Source organism: Zosterops lateralis (genome assembly GCF_965231275.1).
Source record: "Zosterops lateralis genome assembly, chromosome: 13".
NCBI classification, from domain to species: Eukaryota; Metazoa; Chordata; class Aves; order Passeriformes; family Zosteropidae; genus Zosterops; species Zosterops lateralis.
Window position 1 is genome coordinate 14,614,294 of NC_139773.1, and position 22,025 is coordinate 14,636,318.

At 43.4% G+C, this 22,025-nt stretch overlaps 1 long non-coding RNA gene across 5 annotated transcripts in view; it reads left to right on the forward strand.

Moving 5' to 3' along the window:
* The first annotated feature begins 212 nt into the window (after positions 1–212).
* LOC310914731 overlaps positions 213–22,025 on the forward strand; it is a 30,482-nt gene continuing 8,669 nt past the window's right edge. Inside the window, exons 1-3 of one of the 5 annotated variants that reach the window (XR_014591083.1) lie at positions 213–239; positions 20,007–20,079; positions 20,750–20,836. This is a non-coding gene — a long non-coding RNA (uncharacterized lncRNA). Of the gene's footprint in view, positions 240–2,503; positions 2,749–17,306; positions 17,411–18,812; positions 19,034–19,091; positions 19,123–20,006; positions 20,080–20,749; positions 20,837–22,025 lie in introns of those variants that run through there. The other 4 variants (XR_014591084.1, XR_014591085.1, XR_014591086.1 and 1 more) reach the window with 4 other exon arrangements.

Sequence of the window (22,025 nt, forward strand, 5' to 3'; positions counted from 1 at the left end):
CCCTAACTTGGTGCAGGGGCTTTGTTTTCATTTGCTGGCTACAACAGAGTGAAAAAAGATTTGAGTTAAGGCTTTAACCAGTGCTTATCTGAGAAAAAACAGGCAAGTTAATACATGAAGATAGGGAAGAACAAAAACACTGTTGCTGCAGGAGCTGACCTAGCACCAGTCTGGCATGCAACATCTGTGATCCTGAGCCACACCAGGCCCACCAGGAGCTGCATGCAATGAGCAAAAAGGTAAAAGCAAGAGCCCCAGGTCTGCCTTTCTCTTTTTGCTACAGGCTGGACACAGTTCCCAATAGGTATCCCAGGACCAGGCAGTGTGGTGTGCTCCTGCAGGAGACGAAATGATCCAGGAGCTCCTTTTGAGGGCTGGGAAAGCACCGTTTGGTGCTCTGCTGTCTTGCTGAGCAGCTCCTGTGTGCTCCGGGGGGGCAGATCCTGCCCTGCCCAACCAGTAGATCTGCATAGCTCTGATTTTTTCAGAGGTGCAGTGGCTCAAACTGGCTGTTTGGCTGTAGCTATTTGTGTGGCTTTTTGGATGGATATTAAAAGCTAGGTAAGCACAATGCTGTCTTATTAACTAAATTCTCTTTTACACCAGAAATGGAGAAAACGCGGCCATTTTTTTTTAATTGCCGGTTTTTTTCTGATACCATCTTAACCACTGCCAAAGTTTGCTTTTTTTTTTTTTTTTTTTTTTTTTTTTTTTTTTTTTTTTTTTTTCTTCCTGCAGCCTTGCAGGCAGGAATGTGCCAGGCAGGAGGGTTATTTTGGCATCAGCCCGCAGCCCGTACCAACTGAGGTTGCCACATTCGAGCCGCGTCGAGAGCAGCTCGAGAACGGCAGCCCTCGGTTGTTCAGCTCCGGCCGATCTGCTCCCTCCTTTCCTCGCTCATTTACGCTCCTGGTCCCCGCAGCCGGCTGGAATAGCATGCAAATGATATTTCATTGTGTTAATGCCCCGGCGCGGTGACGCACTGCAGGAAACACAGGCTTGACCCCGAGGCGCGCTGGGGAAGTGGGATGCGGAGCAGCCTTCCCCGCCAGCGGCGGTGCTCGCCCTTTAAGAAAAAGCCTGCAGTAATTTTCCATTAGCCTGCACGGTCCTGTCTACGTGGCAGGAATTGTTTGTGGAGGCTGGAGCATCGCGGGTGAGGCGCAAGCCCCAATCCGGCTGCCGTTGCCTGGCTACGCGCTCGGCATGCCGGCAGCACGCCAGGCTCCTGGGAAGCACCTTTGTTCCCGAGGAGGGATTTGAGTTGTGTTTTCGTGCCGAAAGCTGGGGACAAATGCTGCTTTTCTCAAGCAGCCCGGCAGAACTGGGCTTTGCAAACAGCACGAGCCGGCCAAAATGCTCAGTAGTAATAATATTAATAATAAAAATACGCGTGGAGTCCATCTCTTGCGGAGGTTTCTCTTCCTTTGCACAAGGAAATATCTTGTAATGAGCTCGTGATGTTTGTTTGCTGTTGCTCTGATCATAACAGTCACTTAATGAAGGTAGAAGTACTGTCAGCAAAATCCTCCCCCGCTCTTGTTCTTTCCATCTAATAAACCAGACGGATCACTGTTGTTCTGCAACTTGATAAACAGGTTGGGGTTTTTTGGTGGTTTTTTTATGTAAGCTCTGGAGTCCTGATAGGAGAATAGTCTGAAATGCCTAAAATATTTCAAATGCCGTCAGCAGAATCTGCAGCAGCAGGAGGAGCAGGTTTGTGTGCTGTCCCTGCTTGCTGGGGCTCAGCTTTAAGTATGGCAGCAGCGTCAGTGCAACAGGCGTTTCCATGATGTCTGAGCACGGCTTCAGCTCCAGGATAGCTTGTTTTATCTGTTTTAGGCTTGATACTTGTCATTAAGAAGAGTTCTGTGTTCCTGCTCGCAGCCCATGCTGCCAAGGTCTCTCCCAGCATCAACAAACAAACTACACTGGTAGTTGTCACACAAACAAGTGTGCCACCCCACAAGGCCCCCCCACTTAGGTAAGGCTGCCACTTCCTTTCTGCAGCAGCTCCAGGAACCCTCAGAAGTTGCTCCCCAGGAGGAATGAATGAAGATGACTTTGGTGTGTCTGTCTACCACTGGAAACCTGAGAATTCAAATACTTGGTATAAAGTGGAACGTGCTGAGCATCAGCCTTCATTCCGCTTCATGGAGTATGCAGCCAGAGGGGAATTTTGTGCTGCATTTTACCATCCTTCATTGCACAGATGAGAAAACCTCACCCAACAGAGCCCTGGAACAGCTACTCAGGAGACCACCTACCCAGCCCCACTCCTTGGGGAGCTCCACTTGGGTCGTGGCTTTGAGGCATCTCTCCTGGGCACAGGCATAGCCCTCCCTGCAGCCCTGTCACCCTGACGCCTGTGTCTCCTAACCACAACCCCTCTGAGGTTTACAGTTAAGAGATGTCGGTTTCCTGCAGTTTCTCTCTCTCAAATCAGCAACGTTCTCTGCTTTCTGGGCTCCTTTTTGGTTCTGTTTCCTCACACCCAGCCTTTCCACCACCTCCTCCTCATCCCTGCTGCTGAGGGCTCTGTTGCTACCACCCAGCAGCTCGGTTGATGCCCCGACCATCTGGGGACTTGCGCAGTGTTCCTCACCTCCAGGACAGCCATGCAGGAAGGGTGGAGCAGGGCATGTTTAGCAGTTTGGCTACATGCCATCCATCACCTGGAATATGCTTGTCCTCCATCAGTGAAGTGTGCCTTGTCTGATGGGAACGACTGAGCAGACGTTTGGGAGGGTGAGTTTCCAAATCCCGAGGTCAATTTCTACCATATGGGTAACTTGATGGTTAGAAACAGTACCTTATCCACGTGACACACTGCTTGGCTCTCTGCTCAGTGAACTTTTTTTATGTGTCCTTGGATTGGTTTTTGTTTGTTTGTTTGGATTTTTTAAAGTAAACTACTGCCTCTTAGTATTAGAAAAATGTATCTAAGAAAAGATGGGTTTGGCTTTTGAAAACTGGTTGTTAGGAGTAGCCCTTTTCCTTTTCAGTGTGTTTTCAGAAGTGACAAGCTGTACTTGGGAATTCTTTATTTTTTTTAAGAAGGCACATAAACACAGAGGTGTGCAAAAGAAGGTCCCTTTCCAAAGTCCATCTGCCTTGTCTGCTATAACACACCACCACAACCGGCTTTACGTGGGATTTGCTCCATGCAGGAAAATGTGGAGGCTCCTAACTGCCAGAGGAGGGTTTGCCTCCCTTGTTTGTGCAGTTAGGAATGTGGGTGAGTCATTGCCTTTGAGGAATGAAACCTTCCATTCCAACCCCTTATGCCTTTGTTTGCTTTTAGAACTGCAGTGCTGTTGAAGGTAACTCACACTCCTGTGGCTTCTCTGGGGCTCAGGTTTAACATCTGGTGTCACGTTTTGTATTCCCTTCTTAAAAGCACAGAAATGGGACTACATGTTCCCACATGTGGTCCAAAATCCAGAGGATCCTGAAGACCTTAGGAGATCAGAGCAGGCAAACGCCCAGCCGGTCCCCAGTGAGCGAGGCTGGTTTCCAGCACCACCAGTGCAGCAGAATGTGGCTCTTGAACAGCAACGTCCCTAATTAAAAGAGGCAATTTTCAACTACAAAATTAGAACAGTTTTTGAGGTAATTTTGTTTCAGGAAGGCAAAAAAAGCAGAGAAAGAAAAAATGTGCTAGAAAGACATAAAACCCAGAGCACAGTTTTCTAACTTTTCTAGCTTTCGGTGATTTAAGCTTAGGGACCCGTGGCCATTTTACGAATCAATTATCTGATATCAAAGGTTTTAAAATTCCTTAAATGATATTCCTACTTTAGAGAATTAAGTCCTTACTTTATGGAAATGCTTAAGTATCAGTTTCAGTTCTTTCTTTTATGTTCTGCAGATTGAAATATATATATATATATATATATATATATATAAAATACTTCATACATAATTGTGCCATATTTCTCAACTGCAATTTGACATCTAAACCTGATCTTTTTTTCCATATATAATAGATGGTTTCATTCTTGGGTTGTTGTGTTTTTTTGGTTTTGTTTTTTTTTTTACACTGTAAGTCTGCAAGTTATTCCCAAAAGCCCAGTATTTATATTTATTCCATAGCAAGGATGTGAGTAGTGTGACTGCATAATTATATCAAAATGAATTTGAATTCCTTTTGTTGCAAAATGTTCTGGGGCTACAGATACGTTCTGAATGCGTAATAAGCTCCGGGTATTGAGATTACAAGAGAAACTATCTGCAAAATCCTACGGATTAAGGTCATGCATGAGATATTTAATTCTCTCTCCTGTGAGGTTTGATTGCAAGATAGTGTGCTCCCACTGACTTCTTAAAATGAGACAGCTTGAAAAATTGACTAGATTCTGTCAAATTTGCTTCGCTGCTAGTGGAACTGGAGGTGTTGAAGAAATGGGGAACTGTGAGGAAAGGAAGAAGCAGGGACCAGGAGGGTCAAAATCCCTGCTGGTTCACAGCTTGGAAGTGAGGAAAGACACCAAGATGACTCTTTTTTTCTGCCACAATTTGATCTACTATAGAATTCACTGTATGAGAAGGGGCAGCTCTTCTCTCTGTTGCTGTGACTGCAGCAGTGTCTCAAGGCTGCAGTTGGAACCAAGGTTCTGTTTTGTCGGGCCAAAGGATTGTGTCCTTGAGGGTAAAGGATGCAAAGTGTGGCTGGGAAAAATGCAAGGAGCAGAATGAAGGTTGTGGGGGCAGCACCTCGGTCCTGTGGAAATTCAGTCATATCTTTTCCCCCCACGCCCCAAATGGAGGTATGTTCAGTCAATACACTACAGAAACTTGATGGAAAGTAAAACTGGGTAAAACTCTCCGGGGGACCAGCCAGTCCCCAAGACCATTGCTCTCCTCCACATTTGCCAGGAGGTAGATTCAGTGAATTCTTTTTTTACATAGGTGGCTATTCTGTTGTTTGGTTGTTTTGTTCTGGTTTTTTCTCCCCATAAACTATTGAAAATCATCTGATGGGAATAAGTTCCAGTAACTGATTATGTCATACAAATGGGGAGTATCCTTATAGAGAACAAACCACCATGGGTTTAAAGTTAAATATGGATCAACTGCATGGACTCCCTCTCCAAAAAAGGTGTGGGTAGATATAACAATTTCACCCTGTTGCAGACACGATTAGTCACTTGTGCCCTTCATGCCGTCTGTAACTAGGGCAGTGCTGCTGCCTCACTGCCAGTCCCCAGGGGCCTGGGTGGTGTTTTTGCAAACGCGATTGGGCTGAGCAAGGGGTGGAGAAATGCAGCTCTCAGCCCGGGATATATTTAGTGAATGCAGCTGTGGGAGGCAGCACGAACAAGAGAGCTTTTGTATTGCCTGTGCTCTGACAGCTCACATGCCTAAATAATCTGCTAGTTTCTTACCCATATGTTTCCTTCTCTGGTCCCCAATGTTTTCAATTTGAATGTAAAGTTATACCTCAGCCAGAATCCTTCCTATAGCTTAAAAGTGAGAGATGTTTTACAGTGTCAGCCTTGGTACAGCACTTCAGCCAGGGTAACCTGCAACTTTCACAGGCACTGGACTTTCTCCATGGCAACTAGGGAAATTTGACTTCATCTTTTAGGGAAGGTAGTGATGCTCGAATATGCCTTTCATGTGCAATGCAGAGTTTGCTTGGGGTGGGAGCAGACCTGCAGTGCTGCTGCAGCCCCTCCCAAGCTAGTCAAGTCTGCTTCTTGCCTGGGCTGCTGAACTGGGGTGCAGAGCCTGCTTTTGGCACCCTGGGCACTTCATTGAGCTGTACAAACTGCCGGTCCTCCTGGCATCCCTGGGAGTCTGATCCAATATTCCCTAGTACGTCATGGGGGAAAAAAAAAAAAAAAAAAAAAAAAAAAAAAAAAAGGAGGATAAAAATAGGTTTACTGACCCGCTGGATCAAGCGGGAGCAGGTTACTGTTGCTGTGCATTAGGACTAATTCGCCTGTGCTCTGGCAGTGCTCAGACTTGCCCCCAGAGAAAAAGAACGAGGCTGAGGATTCCCTGTGCGTCTTCTTCCCTGTCAGTGGCACACAATGAGCCACGAGCTGGCCTGCCTCCGGCTTTAAAGGTTTATAACAAATTATACTGCAGAATATAATTTATTTTTTTTTTTTTTTGGTCTTGTTCTGATGTGGTTAAGGGGTTGAAAAAACGGTTCTGGTGCAGGGTAGTGCTGTCTGGATGACGGAGACATCACATTTAGAGGGAGACAGGCTCTGCCATTGCTTTCCTAGAGCTTGTCCCACCTTACAGTGTTTTTCCACCCACAGCAGCATTGCTGGGAGATATTGCAGTGACACATCCGTCCTTTGGCAGAGCAGCACTCTGACCCTTCCCAGCCGTCCATGGACAGCAGGGATTTGCTGTTCCTGTGGCAGGGACCCGATATCCGTATCGGAAATGCACCTCCTGTGGGTGGCTTTTATCGCTCCACCACAGGCTTACACTGATCCCGAAACACATCCAGCTTCTATTAAAACTGTGTGGTGTACAGGATATAGCTGTCCCACCTTTGCATGCTGTGATCTAAGGGAGTTTCAGTGGCCAGTTTGCCTATCCAAAGTATTTGTTATTAAAGTATAGGGGAAAAAAAGCATCTATGAAAAAATCTGTACGAACACGATGCCCTGGGGAGCCCACACCACCTTTTCTGTCTCCAATCCCGCGGACTGGTGCCTGGGGCTGGCTTTGTTTCCGCAGTTAAATGGTTAACTGGAGCACTAATTGGCTCTGGGCGCTGCAGCCCTTTGCAACAGATTATTGGCATGCTGGTGGAGCAGCTCCTTCCTTCCCTTCCCCCTTCATTATAAAAACATGTACTGTAGAGAAACCAAATACCACATGGCGCCCTGCGCCGAGCCCGTCACCGCTCCCGCTCCGCGTTCAGCACAAAAAGTCCTTTTATATTTGGGAAGCGGAGGGAGAAAATTCTGGAAAGGCAAGATCGTGGCGATAGCGGCTGAATCGGCACATTTATTTACGATGTGCAGGGGCTGGAGCCCACAGCCCCACACACCCACACCCGCGTGGGGAGCGGTCCCGGCTGGGGGGGCCTTTTATGAAAGAGAACTTTCCCCTTCAGGTTTTGCCTTTGCGGAGGGTTCTCGGGAGGTACCGAGGGGCTGAATGTGAAGAGAGAAAAATAAAAGCTTTGCGGGGAAAAAAACAAATAAAAAAGAAGTTGCATTTGTGTTTTCCCGAGGAGCCGGGGGCGTTCTGAGGCAGCTGTCTGCAGAGGCAGGCGCCATTTCGTGCGGCGGCGTTAAGGCAGCGGGAGGAGACATGTTGTGTTCGTGCGGTTGGGATTTTAAGCTTTTTCTCCTCGGTTTGAAGCAAGAGGCTTGCTCATTCCGCCTTCACTCTCCTTCAGTCCAAAGGCTTTCGGTTTTTAAAACTTGAAGGAAGAAAGTAATGACAAGCGGAGAAAAATAACAGGGAAAAGGGGAAAAGTTCTCTTGAGGGTATCACAGTGTGCCAGCTAAATCATGTTTCTCTCTAGGAGACAAAAAAAACAACCAACCAACAAAAAAAAAAACCAACAAAAAAAAAAAAAAAAAAAAAAAAAAAAAAAAAAAAAAAAAAAAACCCACACACAAAATCCCCCAATCTTAGGGGGGTACATGGTTCCAAAAATGCCATTAAGGGTGTAGGGAGGATAAGCAGGATGACAGTCTGGCTGTACACTCAGCCCAGGTGTGCAGGGAAAATGTGGTACATCAGGCATGTTTTAAATAGAGGAATTTTTTTTCTCCTACAAAAAAAAAGGTCTGACTGGTCTGTACACACACAAAACCGGCCTTTTGTGATTTACACGAGCTGACTTGACTTCCAGGTATTGAGATGCTAGTTTTGATCTGAAAGCCCAGACTACTGCTAGTGCTGCAGAACTGCTCCTTTGATCAAAGGAGAAAATAGGAATCATGGCAGGAGTGAGCTCAGGCTGATGCCCCTCAGTGCAGAACTGGAGTGAGCTGCAGCATTTTCATTAAGGGCCTTCGGTATGGGAGTTGACTTTTTACCACTCTGGGACCTTTCACTTGCAAAATGCATTATAAGGCTCATTTGTTTAACAAGTCTCTGGGAGCTAGAAGAGGGAGAATTAATGCTGGCATTTGGGAATACAACTGATAGTGCTGCATTTGATTTTGGTTTCATGTCATTATTTTCTGGTTTCAGAGTCAGGAAAAGCTTGCTCATTTATTTTTCATGTAGCTGTATTTTTTTTTTTTTCCCTCGGCTTCTTAAGGAGGCAGAGCTCATGAAATTGTGCTGTTAAAGGCCTGGAGCTTTTGATCTGATGTTCAGTTTCAACAAATTTCTGTTCTAGAGGTTCTGCACTTGAGGGAAGGCTGCACCTTCCTGTTATGAGATGAATCAGTGCACCTGATTTTGTAGAAAAGAACTACAAAATTAATGTAGAGGGTTCTGTTCACTTTCCTTGCTGACCCATCCATGAGCATCTCATTGCAGCTGACGGGTCCGTAATGTGCAGCTCGGAAATGTTGCAGCCTCTGCAGGCACACGATGTGGGATTGGGAATGGGAATGCTGCAGCAGTGCAGCACACTTGGGTGTGGGGCTGGAGACTCCTAGGAAAGCAGCCGTTGTTATTTCAGCTGCTCACAAAAGACTTGAAAACTTCCAGCCACAGTATTCAAATCCCAGCTAGGTTTGCAAGGAGTATTTAGTCATAATTAAGACTCCTCCATGTTATGCGCAGCTGAATTTTGCAAGGTCTTTGATCTTCTCCTCGGTCTGGGTCTAAAAGTTCCTTTTCAAGCTTGTCACCTGCAAAGATTTATTTGAGACGGTGGTTCCTTTATTACAGAAAAGCCTCTGCCTCCTCACGACCATTATTTTCTTGATTGCCTTTTTTACTCTGCTAAGGTTACATTCCATCTGCAGTTCAAACATAACCTGGGTGCAGTGCACCGATCACCAGCAATAGATTTAGTGAAGAGCTCTAGTGTGACATTCATGCATATCCTTGGTTTGTCTAAGACTGTGCATTATAATAATAATATAAAGCATAAAATAGTTTCCATATATAAAAATCACTTTTTCAGCACATACTTATATGCCTTTTGGAACCTCATAATTAGGTTGTTTTCTAAACTTAATTCCACATTATTAACAGCACTTGAGTAGACTTCAACATTCCAATTTTGGTTACAATTTTCATTCTGTTCAGTGTATGTATATATATACATATATGTACATACAAGAAGATAATCCTTTATTAATCTTTTGAGCAGAACAGTTTTCATTTGTGCAGCAAAAGTCCTGTGCCTGAATGTTCATTATCAGCACCTGATATGCTAGCCTGGAGCAAAATAGCCTAATAATTGGAGTTTAAGCGAGGAAAAAAAAGCTAGTTATTAAAGTCACAGTTTCATTTTCATGCATGTTACAATTTTAAATTATTCAAGCATTTGCCTTTAGCTCCTACACATACGAACTTATTCTCCCCACACATTTTTTTCCCCAAAGTGTCTATGGTTTCCTTTGTCTTACATCCTGGGTTAGAGTATTCAAATGTACTGTTTAGTACCAGTAGGATGTGTGGCTCATTACAAGAAAATCTGAGATAGTTTTTCAATTAAAAGCATTTGCTTCTACTTCTGTCTAACATTTGGTCTCTTCATAGTCAATATTCAGTTTTATGGAAGAGTTTTAAAGGTGTACTGAAGGAGAGGAGTAAGAGGTAAAGTACCTAGCACAATTTATATTCTTTCTTTTGCCATTATTAGTAAAAATGTGAAAGAAAAAGACGTGTTGGTGAAAATTAAAGGAATGGTGATGCAATTATAGCTGTATGTGCAAAGCTACAACATGCTTGATCTTACTCTTGAAATTTAGACCTCTGCTTCAGGTTTTCTTTCCCTTCTACAGACTGGATTAGTTCATTTCAGTTGCATTTTCCAAGTACTGCCATACATGTTCATCCCTAAATTCACTTCATGTGCTTCCAAATCCTTGGGACAACATTCGGTTTAGACACTAAGAAAAAACTGGAGTGGTTCCACGGGCCAAAATGTAATCACTCAGCCCTGATTTAAAGGGACAGGCACACAAGTTAAGTCCTGTGTGTTTGGAGTAACAAGAAGAGATAAAAATTCGACATTTTGTCATTGAAGTAAATGTTTCTACACTTAAGACACATTTGTAGAGAGAGATGATAGATTCTGGTTAGATGCATGATTAAATCTTGAATAAATAAATGTTGTTTTGGGCACATAGAACCTTGTAGGGATCTTCCTCTGGGTGAAATGGCAATAAAGGTGGCAGTCAGATTTTTCAGGTGGTGATCAAGCACTGTGCGTGTCTCAGCCAAGATGTCTTGTGTTTGCTCTGCTGCTTTAATTGCACAGAAAGCCATTGACCTAATTTTGTGACAGTTTTGTACCAACCGCATTTTCTAGGGCTGCTGATGTTTTGTCACAGCTTACCACCTAATACAAAACTTAGACTGTTAAAAAAAAAAAGTGCACTGTGGATGGTTTTAAGCTGAGACAAGATTGTCACCCTTAAACGGCTTGGTCAGAGAGAGGGGGAGTATTTGTTTCAGCGTGAAAATTTCTTGTCTGCAACAGTTAAGGCTGGTAATTCCGGAGTTTATGTGCCTGACATGCCTAGAGCTGCTCTAGTCCCTGGGCTGATGAGCTCTCTGAATTGGGTAAAGCTCTGGCAGGAACCAATTTATAATGAGTTGACTGTAGGAAGAACATATAAAAGCTCATGGGAAACATCAGCCTGACATAGAAGCTGTTTCTGTTCAGGTGACATTCTAATCCAAGTGTGTCTGTGCATCACTACAGCAAAAATTGATTGGACTCCATATCTAGCAAGTATTGACAAATATGAAGAAGTTTGTTTTGAGCTACTGCATAAGGCGTCTTTTATATGTATGGTGCATTACAACAGGGTGATTCAGTGCTTTGTCACACTGTCTGTGAAATAAAAAACGTGTATGCTCGTAAGATTTCAGAAAAAAAGGTACCATTTCTTTTCCCTGCATGTGGCAATTTACTGAATAATGCATCATTTTGTCAACTTTTATATAGCAATCAATAAATGCCCTACAGTGCTACCTGCACACTGGAGACAAGAATGAAGATCGTTATGGAAACAGGCTTGAAACTTGCTCGAAATAAAAACCCTAGTTCTATACTTGTGGTTTTGGAGGCCTGGGCTGTTTTTCTTTTCATTCTAGAGTAGCTGTAATTCATCTTGTTCAATCTGAGTGAAATTTCTCATGTTTGCAAGGCCAGTATGAAACCCTTTGCCTCCAAAACTCCAAGGGGATTTACCAAGAAAATATAGTTTTTGTTATAATCACCACCATAACTTTCCAAAGTCTCCATTAGAACTCAAATGGAGCGTGAGTAAAAATAAAAATTAGAGCTTAGAGATGGAAATTTTTTTTGCCCTCGATTTTGACGTGTAAACACATATTTTTGCTAAGCCTGTTTTCCCTTTTCTGAGTGTATTCCTCAAACACTTAAGCAATCAATCTATACTTGCTTTTGTTTGCAGGAAATAAGTTTCAAGGATGGTCAGGTAAATGCTTTTGGAAAATGAGCTTTAAATGTGCATAAGGAAGTAATCATGATAGAATTTCAAATTATCTGAACTTACAAAAAAACCCCAATGTCATTGTCTGTATCCTCTAAAAATTTGATTTTGCAGCTACATTTAAAATCCCGATATTCTAAAGATTTGTCTTAAAATTTATAAAATGTTCTGATTCTTTATGTAACAATTCCATTACATATTGGAAAATGGGAGAACAGTATCTATTTTGAAATGTAAGATGGGATTAGGCTCCTTTAATTGTGCTGATGTTTTCGAGGGGTTGTTTTTTGTTGGGTTTTTGGGTTTTTTTGAACAAACTCTTGATAGAACAACGACCACAAAACACTCCCGTGATTCTGCAGACTCTATTTTCAGCCGGAATGGTGAGATAAAGAACACTGCTTGCAGCTTCTACTTTTTAAAGTGATTTTAAACCTTATCACCATGTCTAATCCTTGTATGGTTCCAGTCCTGCAAGTTTCCAGGCAGGGAACTTGATCAGTGCAGAGCAGTTCAAGTGTGGAAGCAAGGTCACAGCACCTGCCTTGGTGTGCTCTACCTCTGGCATTACAGTCCCTGGGAAAGGTGCACATTAGTTTCTTATTTGTTTTCAAAGGTGATGTCAGCAGTAAGCAAAGTTGCATCATTATTTTTTCATGTAAGGAGACATGTAATACCTTGTTAACAGTTTTATAAATTCCAGTGTCTACGTGGAGACAGGTAAAATGGTCAGTATTTTTCTACCATGTCCCAGTCCTCTTATAAAAGTTTTCCAAGCCAAGCAGAATAGTCTGTTACCTAAAAGGTGACCTTGAGAAAACAGAACATTGCATACATGAAGCAGGGGCTAAAAGGGGGGTTAAAGAAACAGATCTGTTGTTCCAAGCTCCAGTGGTTTACTTTAAGAAGCAATTAAACATATTATTACCCAATTACCCACATTATTTAAGTTTGAAACAGTCTAGATTTTAAAGTGTTATAAGACTTCACCAAAATAAGGACTACTGGAGCTTTCTGACTTTTCTTATACTTTCAAGGCTGCCATTTAAGGCCATAACTGTGTGTTAGACATTGACCAAAACCAACATAAATATACCTTGACTGAGATGGTCTCTCTTTCTTACATCCAGTTAGGATGACAATAAGGGTTAGTTTGAAGATTATCTGTAATAAAAATGAAGAGCTTCAAATCTCAAACCTCCTTAAGAAGAGTGGATTTGATTTCCCAAGAAAAATCTGTGTATATTCCCTAGTGGAGTTAATATAAAGCATAATAATTAATCCTCTCGGTAGACAATACTTGCTGGTCTGTTATTTGCTTTATTGTATACAGGAACTCATGCAAAACTGAAACAGTGAGGTGTGTCGGTTGTTAAGGAGCTCTTAGAGCTAAAATTTGAGCTCAGGCCACAAGATCACGTGTACAGTAACAGTAACTGACTCTTTCATACACTGTGACCAACAAGTTTAAAAATTGCTTAGGAGAGACCATTAAATCCCACAAAATATGTTGAATCCATTTCTGACTTCTATTTTGTCTTTATACTTTTTATTAATAACTTACTTTTCTTTGAAAGCAGGTATAGAAAAAGCTGAATCTTGGTTAAAATTGCTTCATTTTGAATAAATTGAAAAAACACTGGGGTTTGGCTTAGACTGAAAGATTTTTTTTTCTTTACCATATGTTTATAACACTGATAAGAATTTGTTTCTAATTATTCATGCCAATAAATCTCTTGCTTGCTGCTCGCAAGGTTCATCGTTCTGTATATGAGCCCCATAAAAGTGCCAGCAAACCCCCCATATTAACATAATCTCAGTTTTCAGTGTTAAAGCCTAGGAACAAAAAGGGCATAGGTAAAAGTTCTCTTTATGTGTGTCGATGTGTTTGCAATTATTCATTACCGGCTGGAGCAAAAGTGTGGATTTCAGTTCCAGTTCCAGACTTGGAGCAGAATGAACAGCACAAGTTCATTGCTAGAACTGAGTTTTATCCTTGCTGCTGCTGGGTTTATTGCTTGTCTTGTGGCAATTGCAAAAAGCTTTAGCTGCGATCAATACACCCAAATCATCTTCACCAGTCTCACAGGGAATGTGGTTCCATGCTTAGACGGTGAATTTGTATCTACCTGAGCAGTTACTGTGATTTTAATAGTGAATTACCGAGGAAGGAAACAGAAGAGAGGGCGGGGGGATAAACAGATTGTTTGTTTTACCAACATGTTACAGGTTACATACAAAATCTGAAAACAGAGCGCCTGCTTAACTCAGGACAAAGTGACAGTTTCTATAAACACCCAGTTCACAGGAAGTTAAACCTCCCACAAACAGCTCGCTGTGCTCAAAGGGCATTCCATATCCAGTTTGCGTAGTCTCTGTCCAAGTATTCCAAATTACTCTGTTTGGCCTAGGAAATTTGCATTTATTTCTTCTGAAAAGTGAGAGTTTTGGCTGAAGAAAAGTTTGGTAACATCTCTCAGTCTTGTTCAGACTCCTGTTTTCTACTTCAAAAGGCGGATACAATATTTAACCATTTTGTCCAATATTTGCCTTTCCATTATATTTGTGTTTCCAAAGATCTGTGGGCTACGCTGTATAACAGAGTAAACTGCTTCACCAGTCTTTTGGTGTCCTCTGGTACAGAGGGCAGGTTAGGACAGGTGGGGAAGAGACACTGCCCTGTGGGATCACAGTGTGCCTTTGTATGTTGTCCCTAAGGGATAATAACATGGGAAGGAAGAAAGGTTCAAGAAAATAAGAGTACCAGAAAGTCAGGTTCTATGCCTCCATCTGGAATTCCAGCCACAGACACAATCTCAGAAAATAGTTCCCAAATTAGTAATGGAAACATTAACTTGTGTCATTATTTTCAGGCGTGTGGTTCATAAAACATGGCTGAAGTGTTTGGTCTAATGATACATAAAGGAAGAGAGTGTGTAATTTAAAAGAGAAGGAATAAACTTTATAGAAGAACTGCAGTGTAGAAATGCTGAATTTAGGAGGAAAATAATGGGCTAACTACAGAGGAAGTAGGAATGAGAATTTTGTTCTCAAAGAGTCTGTTCCTGGTAAGGAACAGCAACACCCTGTGAGGAGAGCCCTGGCTCTGCAGACAGTGACTGTACTTGTGTTCACCTCTATGCAACTTGCTCAGGGCCAAGGAACAGAGCAGGTCGTGGGTATTTGTGTAAGGTTTTTTGGAGCTGTATCAGGTCTTGGTACCCAGGAATCAAGAGCAGTGCTGCACATATTTAATGAAGATAATAGACTTCAAGTAATTTTTTGGTTACATGTAGCAGCAATAGAGTGACTTCCAAAAACATTTGTCTATAAATGTACATAGTTTGTTTTTTTTTTTTTTAAGAGGAACAGTCTATTACACTTGACGGGCTGGTATAGCTAGAGAAAATCAGAGAACAGTCTGAGCACACAGGTTAGGTCTTGTTCAGGTACAATCTTCAACTCTCCTGGCTGGAAGCACACTACTCTAACAAGGCACAATTATGTCTAGAATTCTTGATCTCTTTTCTCTCTTTCATGTGGTTATTGCAAGTGATCACACATATATTCTTCTAGGAACGTACTTATGTTTTGGGAAGAAACAAGATAAAAGCTGGAAATTGTACATGGAATTTCTAATCTTGGCCCTTGCTGTGAAGTTTCACCACACAGGATCAGCTGAAAATGCTGACATAAGTGCTGTTGCTGCACTCTGCTTTCATCTGGAACCTGCCTCATCCTTCCCCCTTTTTTCACTGCTGGTGGTTTTCCAAGGAGGACAGCATCTGGGTTCTGTACATGTAAACACCTTTAGAGACAGTTGTATGCGAGCAGTTACACTGAGAGCAAGAGGATTGGCCTTTGTACAAATCTAAATGGGAATGAAGTTGCAGAACAGGCTTTCTGCTATCCATAGTCTCCATAGACCAGAACTTCAATAATTCTTCTTGTGAGAGGGGAAAAAAAGGCCACTTTTCACTGAGAAGCTGCATTGGCTCTTTCGTACCACGACTGATTCCCTGACTGGAGGTTCCTGTGTTGTGGTACCTTTATGTGGGTCACCACCATCCCTTCTCTGAAGATTGTAACACCTTATCCCACTGTCTACAAGTAGTAAATATATCCTGCTATCCTATACATGAGGTCAGCTTTTCTCTGTATTTTGAAAGGAAATCTGTTGGCTCAAAGTCATAGGGATTGATTCTTTTCAGCTGGCCACTTCCCTGTGGGTTTTCCAGGTCTCAGCTCAGGAGAGAGCTGCCGAAGTCCAACTGTGTGATCTCAAGTGCCAGACTGGATCATAAGGCCTTCCATAATAATTTGAAGTATTGTTAGTTTAATTCTGTCATAATTACCCAGGTTCATTAATATGAAAAAGGAAGACTTAGACAATTTCTTTCTGCTTTTAATGGAGTCACCTGGGCAAATGAAAGAAGGTGAAAGGTGCGTGTATCATTCAAAGTGATGCTGAAGTGTATAAATATCAGTTCTGTCATGTTTGCTGTGTGTGCTTCTTGCAGAGGAGCACCATAACTGGGGCTGGGAACAGGATTCACGGCAGTGACCAGGAATGTGAGGGATGCCTTTCTGTCTTGCTGATATCTGAAGTGGTTTCCATGGCTGTAGTCAAAATAAGAGACAGTGTCCTGGTGAAGCTGGCACACCAGACAGTTTCTGTGGCGTTGGCTAAAAAAAGCAGGATACCTAGTTTTATTTGTGTGTCTGTGCTGTTTCTGAGCAGCAGTGACGGGGGATTGATGTGGCAGACAGGCAGGTGCCTGGTTGTGCTGGCTCTCTGCTCCAGCCCGGCTCGGGAGCTGAGGGTGCCCAACAGCGGTGTGTATCCCATCGGAATAGAGGGGATCGTGGCCCCACTCCTCCGTGGGGACCCTGGCGGGTGAGCTGTCCCTGGGCTCACATCAAGGGCTGATGACAGAGGTGGTGTCTGTGGAATGGCGGCAAACGGGGCTGTAAGATGCGGGGCGCCAGCAGCCAACTGAAGGGACTGAACCCCGCTCCATGTCAGTGCAGGCAGGCTGAGGCACGAAGAGATCTCTGTAGTGGGGTCTGGCAGCGCTCGGGCCGAGCGGGGTCAGAGCTGTGCCGGGGCAGGACAGGTGGGACGGCCCGGCCAGGTGGGGCTGGGAGGGGGCGGTGGCCGCCCCTGCTCCCACTCCCGCCTCCCCCTGAGGGGCGGCTGCTGCGGCCGGCGCGCGAGGAGGCGGCGGGAGCCAATGGGGGGCGGCCGAGGCGGGGAGCGCGGGCCAATGGGAGGCGGCGGTGGCGGAGCGCGCGGGGCCCGGGCGGGGGGAGGCCAATGGGGAGCGGCGCGCGGCGCGCGCGCAGCCGAGGGCGGGGAGGGAGGGGTGGGGCGCGCGCGCGGGGCCGCCCCTTCCCCGCCGCAGTGAGGAGCGACCGGGCGGCCATGTTGTGCGGGGGGAGGGGAGCAAGGAGTTGAGAGGAGACGGCGGAGGCTCCCTCACACACACGGCACAAGATGGCCGGGGAGCAGCCGCGGCTCCCGCCCGTCTCCCGCCGCCGTCCCCGCCGCTCGCACCCGGAACGCCCGGCGAGCGCCCTCGGTTCCGCTCCCGGGCGCCAAATAGGGCCCGGCGCTCTGTGGGCTCCGGGGCTTCGCAAGGCGGCGAGCTGGGCTGCCGAGCGGGGCTGCCGACGGTCGGGCAGCAATGGCGCCGGGCTGCGGAGCGCTGCCCGCGCCGCTCCCTCGCCGGGCGGGCTCGGGGCCGCCCTTGAGCGCGGGCAGGGAGAGCCGGGAGCGGCGCCCCGTCCTCGGGGCCTCGGGTGTCTGCCAGCGGGCTGCTCTTCGCCGGGTAAGTGCCGGAGTCTCCGGGCTCCTCATTGTCCTTTGTCCTTGGGAGGAAAAACAAAATGTCCTTGGAGCCGGGAGGGGGAGGGGGCGCTGCCTCCCCCTGCCCCCCGCTTCCCCCCCCGCCGGGCGCTGAGGGGACCTGCGGGTACCCTCGGGGACCCCCGCCCGTGTCCGTGCCCGAGACCGGGCTGTGCTGAGGGGGAGCGGCGGGACAAGGGGAGCCCCGGTGACCCTCGGCGGCTGCGGGCGCTCCCTTCCCTCTCCTGCGGCACCCGGCGGGCTCCGCACGCCCCGTCCCCGATGCCGCCCCGGGGGAGGCAGCGGCGGGTTTTGGCTCTCCTGGGCAGCACCGAGCACAGGGGGGCTGCAGAGCGGTTCCCCCCAGCACGGCGGGCGAGGGGGGTGTCTGCAAACCAGCCTGGAACTCCAATGCAGCAGTGCGGGGAGGGGGGAGAGGTGAAGGCTGTACGACAGCATCACTGAAATGTTTAGCCCCGTGTTTGTGCAAAAGAGCGTTTCTTGCCCGTCGCTGGTCGGATGGAGATATGTTTTCGTAGTTTCTAAGAACAAAGACGCCATGTCCTTTTCTCTTAAAAATAAAACTTGGAGTGGTTTTTTTGTGGGGTGTTGGCTTTTAACTCTTTGTAAACCAGCAAGAGAGAGAAACAGGCTGCGGATGAGACAGATAGGTACTTTATCAAACAATAGAGAGAATTTGACTTCACTGGAGAAACAGTAATTCAGGTGCAGAAGTTTAAAAGAAAACTCTAAGGAATTACGTGCAAATTTGATTTTGCAATTAAAACGGCAACGTAGAAACTTAAAAGCTTGAGAAAAACAAAGCTCGGTCATGCCAAGTCTACAGTTTAAAGTTGGCAAAATACTACAGTTGTGATTTAGACGACACTACAAAAAGAGTTACTTAAATATGAATTACGCGATAAGAAAACGGATGAGTTTGTTTCTGACATGGAAAGCCTTTAAAAAAACATTTAATGGGTATCAGGTTTGTTTTTAATATTCAGTTTATAGATTTTCCAGAGACCTCACTGTTACTTCTCTTTATGAAACATTTTAATCGTCGTTTCGGTGTTCTGATAATTTAGGAGTTGTACAACACCTATTGCAAGACTTTCTAAAAATGCAAGTTTAAATGTAATGGTTGACGTTTGTTTTGGGTTGGCTCGCGTTCAGCAATTACCGATTTAAGAGTAAAATTGTAATTCTAAATGTATGAAACGTCTTTGTAGCAAAGCAAGAGGTAAATAAGAAAAACTTTAGTTATAATTGGAGGTTGCGTATTTGTTGGATTTTAACGGTGTACGCTCGTGCAAGGTTATAAAACTCTGTGCAGATTTTAAATACTGCAGTTGGAGGTAAATCTACATTTTTCGGTACTTCCTCTGCAAATAATCTGTCATTGCAGCAATCGAAGTTAGCCCTTTTTTTGGAAATAGAAATACAAGTTTCAGCAACCATTGGACTTCTGTCACCTTTATGCAAAGTGTTCGGTGTCTTTATTTTAGATTTGGATTATGGTGGTTTTATAACCCCAGCAACAGTTCTGCAGTGTAGAACAGGTTCTGGCATACACACTTTGCCCTAAAGAAAGTTCTAGCTTTAGGTGGGTGTCTCCTGGATTTAAGTATATTAGAGGATAATTTTTAAGTAGTTTTGACAGGTTTCTTTCAACAGCTGAAAATAAAATAGCAGGTAATTGTCCAGAAAATAAATTATTTTTAATTCATGATGTGTTGTATTTAATAGTTCTGCGGCGGGTTTTTTATATTTAAGGTGTAGAGGATTGAATTTATTAATTTTTTAATCCAGCATTAAAATGTTGGTTTTTTTTTTTAATTGTATATTTACAGAATAATTCTACACTTCTAGAGTATGAAGTAATGCTGGTGATAGATATAATTGCTGGAAAATAAAATGTTATGGCTTTGGTTTGTTAAAGGCAAGAAAAGTTGGCTAGAGATAGTGCAAATATGGTGTTCCTTGTGTTAAAAGAGTATAGTTTGAGATCTTATTAAAGGTTAAGGAAGCTGAAGGCTTTCAAACTGTATTCTAAAGGGCAAAAGAGAGGTTTTTTTGGCAGATGAAGTAACTTAGGATTTAAAATTCAGAGAAGCTGATGACAGAAGCCATTTTAAAATAACCTTGCTATCAGTAGAGGTTTTATTTAATTTTGCATAGCCTACTTCTAACGACTTTAATGTGGAAAAAAAAAGTAAAAGGGCTGAGGGATATTGTGTGATAAATTACTCAGTTAAAAAATCTTAAATTGGCATTTTAGCTTTAAGTCTTTCAAAATTAAAGTAATGGGAGCCAGAAGAGCAGACTGCAGTTATTCATGAAAAACACAAATCATGCGTGTTGTGTGTCAGTCACTCAGCTCCAGTGGGTTTTTCTTCAGCCAGGAATGTGCAGCCACTCATACTTTTATTTTTAGAGTTCAGTTTGAAAGATAGTTACTGCAATCATAAGTTTGTCCCGACTTAATAATTATCTAAAGGCTGGTGAATTTCAGGCATATGACTTATGCTGCTTTTCTAAAGCAAAATACTGAAAATTTCCATACTTTGTTTTTTCAGGTAGAATTTCATGAACAGAACCTTATTTCATGACTGACTTCCAGAGGATTCGTTCATGCCTTATTTTTCTTAGGTAAGAATAGTTATACTTTATGTTCATATGTTCATTTCCTTGTTATTTTTTTTGAAACTGGAATTTGCCTTTTTGGTACTGTGCAGATGGGATGAAAAAAAACCAAAAAACCCCTCATTCCTACATGGAGGGGACACATTTTATAAATTATTTGGACTTCTAAAAAGCTTTCCTTTGCAGTTACAGGTAGACTGTCTTCAGATAATATCAAGTTTATGTGCTGCTTGAGTATAAATTTCAGTTTACTAAGGCTATTTAATAAGTGGATTGTTTATTTTCATAATCTATGGATATATATATTGTATTTGGTGGAAAAAGACAGTATTTGCATATAAACTGAAGTTCTCTATGTCCCATTTTACCAGTGGAAACCTGCATTAAACTTTGAAAATGATTTAGGGTTTTACTTAACGAGTTTATAGCATTAATGTTTGGGGAAATTGTAGAATGTACATGAAAGTAGTAACCCAGGACTTCAGGATTCATAGAGAAGATTTTGGGGACCTGGAGGGTAATACTTAATGATAGAATATTGGTTTTGTACTGTTGGTAAAACTTTAGTTTATTCAAAGACATTTCCTGTATGTGTTTTCAGAAAGTTTGTCAGTCAAAGAGCTTGTCTGTACCTTGTTTTCAGACAAACCTGGTTTTGTTGTTTTTTTCCTTTAAGGGCTATTACTGGATGTTGTTCTTCCCAAGATTCAGATGGCTGGTTGGGCAAAAGACCTTGAGCAAAATTCTGTGCTGTGCATGCCAGGTACGTTACACTGCGTTGTGGGGTTTTGTTTTGTTTGTGTTTTTTATTCTTTATTATCCTGAGAACTTTTTTTTTCCCAAATAAACATTAAACATTTAAGTTCCAGTGTTTTACCTTGTTGAATTTATTTTCTTTCGAGTAGTGCATTTGGAAATTGGTAGTATGTACGTACTACAGTAATGTTAATGTCTCCTGTATCTTTGAAGACTTTTATGGTCACTCACAAGTACAACTTTTTAACAATCTGCACTGACCATGTTGACATGTGGTGAAGCCAAAGGACTGTCATCTCCTAAGGATATTGTCTAATCAAACTTCAGGGATGCTTTTCCTTAATTCAAGGTATCAATTCATTAGCAAGGGACACTCATAAGCTTTTCCTTTTCAAGAAATTTTTTATACAATAAACTGAAAAATTCTGGTTTTGGTGTAAATTTTATTCTAAAAGCCTCAAGTGGTACTCAGTTGTTATTCTCTCCTCCTTGCAGTGTAAACAAAACAGCTTTTTAGTGTTTATTTTTTTTATTTTACACTTCAGATTCTGCATTTAGGATCGGAGTAACATGTTGCCTTTGAGTCAGGCTTTCACCGCTCTGTAATTAAAAGTGGGGGATCCTGTTTGCCTGTCTTAACTGGTTCCTTTTCACAGCTTCCCATGCTCATGTCCTTTGGTGCATACTCAGGACCTCAAAGCGTAAGGCATCTTCATGAGGACACGTGTATCAGGATTCCCAAAAATACTCCTGATGATTTGCGTTCTAAAGTTACATAATTCACCATCATAATCAAAGAATACAATTGTGAACCCCCACTTGAGTGCAGCTGGGGGTTTTTTGGCTTAGATGAAGCTTTCAGTCTATTCATAGGAAAGAGATTGTACGCAGTTTTCCATAGGCTCTACAAAATGTCTCTTTAAGGTTGTAATAAAGTTCTGTCTGCAGTGAGTCACTGCTGATGTGCAAGGTAGAGTTCAAATTATATTTATAGATATTGGACATGTGCCACCATCATGGATGTCCTGCAGCAAACACAGCTAACAAGCAAGGTGATATGACAGTATGTTCCTGCAACTTCGTGTGACTGTCTGATGAGAAGTGTGAGAACTACAACTTGGTGTCAGAAATTATCTCAGATCTTAAGAACGACAGGGCATATCTAAAATGCCACGTAAATTTTCAATTCAGAGGTC